The sequence below is a fragment of the Phaseolus vulgaris genome, chromosome 4 (genome assembly GCF_000499845.2).
Source record: "Phaseolus vulgaris cultivar G19833 chromosome 4, P. vulgaris v2.0, whole genome shotgun sequence".
Lineage (NCBI taxonomy): Eukaryota > Viridiplantae > Streptophyta > Magnoliopsida > Fabales > Fabaceae > Phaseolus > Phaseolus vulgaris.
Window position 1 is genome coordinate 32417857 of NC_023756.2, and position 8743 is coordinate 32426599.

Consider the following 8743-nt stretch of genomic DNA (forward strand, 5'->3'; position numbering starts at 1 on the left):
AATTGATGTACGGAAAAGCTAAAAAATCTTAGCAATAGGATGTCACATAAATCGATCCACATCTTAGCATCCACTAAAAAAATCCAATCGCTTCTAAAAATAATCATGATTGGAAAAAAGATATGGAGTGTATTTCATTTTATTTTTGTTTATTAATTTTTAAAAACTTAATTGTCAAAAATATATTATTTAGAGAGTAAAAGAATGGAATGCAAAGGAAAAAACTAGCAATAGAAGATTACAAATGGTAAACCAAAAATAAATCAGAGAAATCATTTGTTTTTGTTTTGCATCTAAAAAACATTTTTATAAATCTAAACCTTTTAAACACTTTTAAAATTATTTATAAAAGTATTTTTTGTTTATTTGGTTTTTAAAAAGGAAACACAGGAATTGTAATTGTTATTTCAGGTCTTAAACTAAGTAAAGAAGTTACTATTTAATCAATGAAAAATATAAGGATAGGAGTAATAAATTAGGGTGTGTGAAAGTATTATGTAACGTACATAAAATTTGTATGGAGATAAAAAAACAAGCCAAAAGCAAAAACAACTATATAATGAATGGCTACAATAATATTACCTCTCAATCTTTTGCTGCCTTCAGTTACTTTTTAATACAAACATTTGTCTGATAAATCGTTCATGAACCAGAACTTCTGAATAATATTAAGCCAAATATTATCCAAAAACTTATAATGAATCCAAATGTCATACTGATATAAAATTCACGATTGAAAAAGGAATAATCATCCTCGTAAATTTCATCTTTTGACTCTTTTGATGGTACTTCATAAATACACAATTTATCAAGTGGTGGTCCACAGAGATTGAGATTATCTTCATAGCTCGAAGCACTGAAACTCTGTAATTGTGTGTCTTCGGTAATTTTACCAATTAGATGGTTATGTGATAAATCCAGTACACTGAGTCGATCAATTTGAGTAAGACTTGCTGGAATTGAACCAACTAGTTGGTTTCTTGAAATATCCAAAAATTCAAGTGATGTAAGTTTTCCAATATTTGAAGGAATTTTTCCTGTCAAATTGTTTCTGGATAAATTCAATGAAACCAATTCAAATAAAATCTCAAATTCTTCTGGAATTTCTTCTGAAAAGTAATTGCTTGAGAGGTCAATACTTTTTAAAAGTAGTAATCCATTATTCTTAAAGATTTGTTGTGAACCTTTCCACATCAAGAATGCATTCAAATTATACCATTGATAACCATAGAAATGTATGGTCTCAACTATATACGAATGACCTTTTCTTGAAGATGTCTTCTCAGCCATTAAAGTAAATTTTTTTATGCATTTAGGAATTCTTCCAGACAAATTGTTTAGCGAGAGATCCAATAGTTGAATGTTTCTTAGGCAACAAATTTGCAATGGTAAGCTTCCATGGAAATGATTCTTTCTTAAACTTAGATATTGCAAGTTTCCTAATTTGCTCCCAACCCAAAGAGGGATAGATCCTGATAAATTGTTTTCTGCCATATCTATCATCACCAAATTTGTGCAATTCATTAAGAAGAAAGGGATGTCATCTGTTAAGTTATTGTTTCTCAAAATCAATGCTTGAAGTTCAATAAGGAATTCCATTGAACTAGGAATCTTTCCTGACAACTGATTCTGACTCAAATCCATATAAGCTAATGATTTGAAATGACTCCAACAATCTGGAATTTGTCCATACAACTTATTATTTGAAAGGTCTAACTGGTATAATATTTCAACTGGATTACCCACACACAGAAATGAAAGAGAACCTGAAAACCTATTCTTGGATAAATCAAGCAATATGGATCTTCTCAAAAATGGAGGAATAGGGCCTTCAAATTGATTTGATCCAAGAATTAGGGAAAAATAAGGATTCTTTGTTGGAAAATACGGAGTTATACCATATAGACTATTGCATGAAATATTTATCGAAACCCATTTTTGCAATGCTAATTTAGTCCAAAACCACTTCGGAACCATATCTAATATTTCAGCATTTGAAATGTCCAAATCCGTAAACTCATTTTGTGTTTGCAACCAGTTGGGGAATCTTTGACCAAGAATGCATGATCGCAATCTTACTTCCTTTAACTGAAAAGGTGGGACCCAATTTTGAGTAAATGTCAAGGCTAATAAAGAGTTGTCAGATAAGTCTAATGAATATAAATTTGACATATTAGCAAAATGGTATTCAGTTAGCACACCTTTTAAGGAGTTTGATTGCATATATAATTCTTTCAATTGATGTGGAAATTGAATTTCATTAGAAAGCTCTCCATTTAACTTGTTTCCAGCAAGATTTAAACGTTTTAAAGATGAGAAAATTGAGAGATCAAGTAATGTACCATTGATTTGATTCATCCCTAGATTTAAGGTTTCCAATGAATTTCTAGCACACCCAAATAAGTGATGGACTATCAATGGAAACTCTTCACTCAAGCTATTGTTAGAGATGTCCAACAATCGTAAAGAGCATGCGTTGCCAAATGATTTGGGAATTCCACCTTCTAAAGTGTTGGATCTAATTGAGAGAGACTCCAACTGCGATGGTAATTTATTACTTTCTGATATCTTTCCACTTAATTGATTCTCTGAAAGATCTAATATTTTCAAGGATGAAAATCTTGAAAGATTAGGGAACGTTCCATTGATACTATTTCCTCTCTACTTCAAATTTTGTAGCAAGTTCTTAACACATCCAGACAAGTGTTGAATTATCATTGAAAACTCTCCACTCAACCTATTATAAGACATGTCCAATAAGCGTAAAGTGCATGCATTTCCAAGTAATTTTGGAATTCCACCTTCTAAAAAGTTGAATTTGATTGACAATGACTCCAACCGAGATGGTAATATGCCTTCAGGAATCTTCCCACTTAAATGATTACCGGTAAGATCTAATCTTTTCAAAGATGTGAATATGGAGAAATCTGTTAAAGTACCACTGATTTGGCTATAATGCAGATCCAATTCTTGTAGTGAATATCTAACACAAGCACTAGACAAATTATGAAGAATTGATGGAAGATCTTTGTTGAAACTGTTTAGAGCCATGTTTAAAGATTGTAACGTACATATATTCATGAAGGATTTCAAATCATCACCCTTGAATACATTATTGGAGAGGTAAAGATGCTGGAGTGAATTCATTACCAAACCAAAGTGATTTGATATGGAACCCTCCAAGAGGTTACTATAAAGTTCAAGCTCAACAAGATTGGGAGTGAAGTTTGAGACCCACTGGAATATCATTGGTGACATGAAGGTGTTTTGCGAAAGATCAAGGACTGAGAGGGAAGTAGAAAAATTGAATTCAGATGGTCTCGATGAAAGTAAAAAATGATCAGAAAGGCTACAATTTCGTAAACTTAGTTCCCTTAATTTTGGTAGCTTAGCAATCATTTGCAGCCAAGTATGAGAGCGATAAAGATTTGATATGGATGACAAGTAAAGATGGGTTAAAGAAATAAGATTAGATAACCACTGACCTCCATCATCAATTTTCAGACTGCCACCATTACCGATATAGAGCTCCTGTAAGTTTGAAAGGTTTCCAAGCTGACTTGGTATATTCCCTTCCAAATCATTGCCGCTGAGAGCAAGATGCTGCAACTGGGTGAGATTTCCAAGTTGAATTGGTATATTCCCTTCCAAAGCATTGTCACTGAGATCAAGATGTTGCAACTGGAAGAGATTTCCAAGTTGGCGAGGGATTGAACCCTCCAAAAAATTATCAGCAAGATTTAAGTATTTCAAGTGAGAAAGAGACCCAAACTGGGTTAAAATTTTCCCGTCAAAACCACATGATGAAAGATCAAGGTATCTCAAGTTGCTAAGAGAGCCAAGAAACTCTGGAATATTGCTGTTTGGAAAAGAATTGAAACTGAGGTTCAAATACTCTAATTTTCGCAACTCCATCAACGACTTGTGGATCTCTCCGCTGATAAAACGTTCTGAGATAAATTCAATGTAAAAGTTGAAAGTAATTTCATAATGAAGCTCTCCGTGCAGATCGAGCATTATAATATGGTTGGTGAGGTTGCTGCAGCGAATTCCCTGCCATTGGCAACAGTTGGGAGTGGTCCAAGAAGAGAGCATGCCATAGCGATCAACAATGGAAGCCTTGAATCGGAGAAGTGCTTCCCTCTCTCTTTCTATGCATCTTACTTCCTCTACACCATAAACAACCTGCGTCACCAAACACACCATCAAAATCATGAATTTCAAATCAACTGGATTCGTCATCATCACAAAGGTAAGGTAATGAATCAAACACACTCAATATTGGAAATATTTTGGTACTGTGAGTTTTAACTCTGTCAATAACCATATATATATAACATTCCATGCATCCATAAATCACCAAACAAAGTATGACAGAAGAACAGAAGACAACTTCAATCTCTAATTAAAAAATTTAAAAAAGCCGACTTTGCATTGTTAATTGCGAAACAACTCATGACTGCTTCAATCTTAATTTCATATGATTTGAACCAATAAGAGTATGCTTAATCTTTTAAATTTAACAAATAAGTCATAGACTTATATTTATGTTAGAAAAAAAACGTAAGAACTTTAATATGTTTAATTTTTCTTCAAATTTGCTGTAAAATATATATTAAATTATATGTTGGAGAAAAGAAAGAAAAACGAAAGACTTAGAGAAAATACTTCAGTAATTGCATGCATTCCAATAACAATAAATGTAGAAGTTGTGCAGAAGTTACATGACCACCTTCTAGATATGACTTTGCAAGATAAAATGTGGATATGGTATAAAGTAGCATGGTTCCTTATACGACTTTGTAGGAACAAAATAAAAAAAATACAACTTGAAAATCATATCATTGCAATGAAAGTCTAAACTTCATATTTCATGCATATTGTATAAACAAAAAATTATGCACCAATTAATATTTCATACGTGGAGTGGAGTGGTTGATTTTTGTAGAAATTATTTTTAAAAGTATTTAAAAATTAAGAATATAAATAATATTTATATTAATTAATGATACGTATAAAATTTAAATTCATTTGTATTTCATGTCGATATTGGTGGTAATAATTTTAGATTTCTTTTTATCTTATTTTGTTAGGCATGTTATTCTCATTCAGTTTTTGTTAATAATATACATTAGTATATAAGTTGTATGTCGGAACATACAGGGATGTTATGTTCGGTGATAATTAATGAAGCATAATATCCGTTATTGATTATCGAAGAATATATTCATAGGTAGGTAATTATTGATACTGTTACAAGATTCGCCGATAAAATTTAATGACAATAGTTCAACTGATAGATTTATTGTCACCATTTTCTGTCAAAATATGTATTTGTTGATGGATTTTTGGCTTTACCTTCTAATTTAAATCGTTGGTAATACATTTTTTTTAAGGAAATAATTGGAGGACATATATTTTGGAATAAAATCTATTATTAGTGGAGGTAGGTCTTACTATCATAATTCATTTTTTTTAAATGGGTGAATACAAAGTTAAGAGCTTATGAACTTGCAATAAAAAAAATAGTGTATTTCGTTGGTCAAAAATCGATAGAAATGAACCAAAACTAACGAAAAATGTTGGATTTGCATCGATCAACAATCGAACAAAAATAAAACATAAGCAAAGTACATTTTGTATCATTCAACACGAGCGACACAATTTGCGTGGGCCAAGTCAATGTCAGACAGACACGAAAATTCTCGATCAGAAAAAAAAAAAAAAAAACATTCACATCACATTCGCAACAGAAAAATCATCCAAATAAAAAAAACCATTGAGATAATTTTAACCATCCAAATCATTCAAATATTAAGATAATTTATAGTCAAACTGAATATTTATACATAAAATAGAACTTAGAATTAAAATAAACCATAAAATAAAATTGTAAATTAGAAATTAACTAAAAGTACTAACTTAAAACATACGATAATACAATTATATAAAAAGAGTACAAATGAAAATATAAAATGCATACTTGATAATACGAATAGCAGTGATGTGATCCATAAAAATCTGTAAAAAAATACAAACAATGTGAATGACTAAAATATTTAGTATATAATAAAAATGTGAAATAATTAAACTTACAGTTTGGGAGGCACTTCAAGGAAGGGGTTGATCATCATGCTCTGGAGCATACTGGTGGTGGAATTGACTTGTGTAGTGAAAGCATTGTCTCATTGCAACACTAAGACAAGGTGTTCTATTAATTGCTTCATTTCGTCCTCCATGTGTGCATACTTTTGACCCCACATACTGAGTTTTGCACGAAGCTGTTGATTTTTCAGTCACTGATCAGATTGAGAAATGTTGAAAGCAAAGAAGGGTTGAGTGAGGGAAGAGACTCCTTGGCGGAAGTTACCAGTCAAGTCTGTGGTACCATACACTCGACCTCTACTCTTTCCTCCAGTAACTTCCTTCCAAGTTTGAAGTTTTGTTGTTGGATCAACTTGATGGACATAAGTGCTAGAGTCCTGAGAGCTATTTACTTGAAGGGTCCTCAAGCGCTCATGATAGTTTTCCTACACATGACATTAGGATATGGAAACGTTACGAAATTAAAATAAAAATTTAAAAAAACTTAGAACAATAACTTACATAAGTTTCACGAGCACAATTATCAACCCAATCTCCCTTCTTGTTTGTGTGGGTGGCCATAAATAGTTCATCAAGTTCAAGGGGACAACCATTTTGACGTTCCTAATAATGTTGTAGAATTAGAAATAATATATGTTGCAAATGTAAACTGAATTCCATGTAAGACAGTGACAAATACTTACCACGGTCACTGTAATATCTGAATGTGATTTTCGACCTATGGAGTGCAATGCTCCACCACGAGCTGAAGCCCTACTCACTTTATTCTTAGTTGATTTATCTTTGAACTTTTGGGTATGATGAGGACCTAGGAGAGAGTGTGCCTACTGACCAAGCCCAGCCTCCTAGGAGCATACCTCAAGACACAGGGCTAGGTCAGGATTCCCCAGTCACTGCCTCAGCACCTAGCTTGCCCTAGAGGATTACGAGGAGTAGAGCACAAGACTTGGGTGTTGAGCATCATTTGGTGTCATTATTTTTAATTTCAGTAGAATAGGGTGTCCTTTAGCAAAAAAGGGGAATGTCGTTATCATTTTAGCTTGTTTTTTACCTAGTTTCTAGAAGAAGTGGCCTAAGGTAGTCAAACCCTAAAGGCAGCCCCCCTCACCCATTTACCATCATACCCTTGCTTCTTGTTTTCCAAGGCACCATCTCCTATAAATAGGGTGTCTTCCTCCTTGTATTTTCATGTTGAAACTTATAGAAGAAAAGAAACTATGTACAATTTGTGAGAAGATTTGTGAGCTCTTAACTTAGGTCTTATCTTGTGAGAGTGAGGCTCTTCAAGTGGCGGCCCTCCACACTTATCTTGGGGAATCCACACTCCAAGTGGCGTGTTCTCCTTTTCGCCATCTCCATAAGCTTTCTCTACTCCACCTCTTCGTCCATTTTCCATTATCCCTTTTATCTTTGTGTGCTTATGTTCTTATTTGCTTCCATTGTCAATTCAGAATTTCATATCATTCCATGTTATATTCTTTATGTTCCTTTCCATGTTCATTTAATGTTCACCTTTCATCACCAATCACCTTATAATTGTCATTTTTCTCTTTGCCCTTGTGAAGTGAACATTCACACTTACTTAACCACTTGGTTAAGTTCGTGTCCAGTGGGAATCTTCTTAGGGTTCTCACAATATTATTGCTAAAATCTCAATCCTAAGTAAAGTGTCATTATCTAAAATGAACAACTCTAAAATCAACTCACATCAGAATTTCCCAATAGTTCAGAACCTAAACCCACCCAACTCGTCTAAGTAAGTCGGACAACCTTTGCCCTGACCTTGGTCAACATGTCACAAAGTCATTTTTTGACTTTAGACTTGTAGACCTCTTTAATAGCCATTCATCATGAGGTGCCCAAGTGACTCTACTCTGTTAAAAAGAAGAAAAAAATTTGTTTCAGTTTTCCCATTTTGGTTGATTTGTATGAAATTGTAATTAAAAATAAAATTACCTTAGAGTCAATCTACCATTTTAGTTTTTCCTTCTTTGTCATGGCATCATAATGATAATATGGAACTCTAAATTGAGATCGATTGCAATGTTCAATGGCATCACTAGCATAATGTTTTGGTGTTCAACTACAATACAAACAAATCAAATTACAGATATTTGTAATATGAAGATAAAAATAAATATAAATTTAGGATGACTTACCCTTTACCAAGAAGTCGGATGATGACCCTACCAGTAGGGTCACGCTGGACATCCTTAGGTCGGAGGTCGTGCTCTGAAGTAGTAGCGGTGTCATGGTTAACATGGTTAGCAAGGCCTTGCAAATAGGCAACAGTGGTCATGTGGACAGAAGGAGAATATGTAGTTTGGACAATGGGATAAGGAATGGCCTGCACAAAAGTACCAGGGGTGGGCTGCCCAAATGTAGAAAGGGTGGCCTGGTCAAATGGAGCACGAGTGGGCTGGAGTGGAAAACTCCAAGTTTGGTGAAGTGGTGCAGAGACACTGTGATGGTAAGTCGGAACAGATAATGACGACCCTGGTGGTAGTGGAATACTAGGAGGGTGTGAAGATGATGAAATATGTGTGTGATGAGGTGATATAGTGGAGTGTGGATAAGCATACCGAAATTATCCATGGCTGGAGGAGGAGGGAGTGGAGGAAGACGAGCTAGAAGACGA

General features: G+C 33.7%; 1 pseudogene; it reads right to left on the bottom strand.

Annotated features, from left to right (window-relative positions):
• Nucleotides 1–578: 578 nt before the first annotated feature.
• LOC137836477 (receptor-like protein EIX2) lies at nt 579–4302 on the bottom strand (annotated as a pseudogene).
• Nucleotides 4303–8743: the final 4441 nt, after the last annotated feature.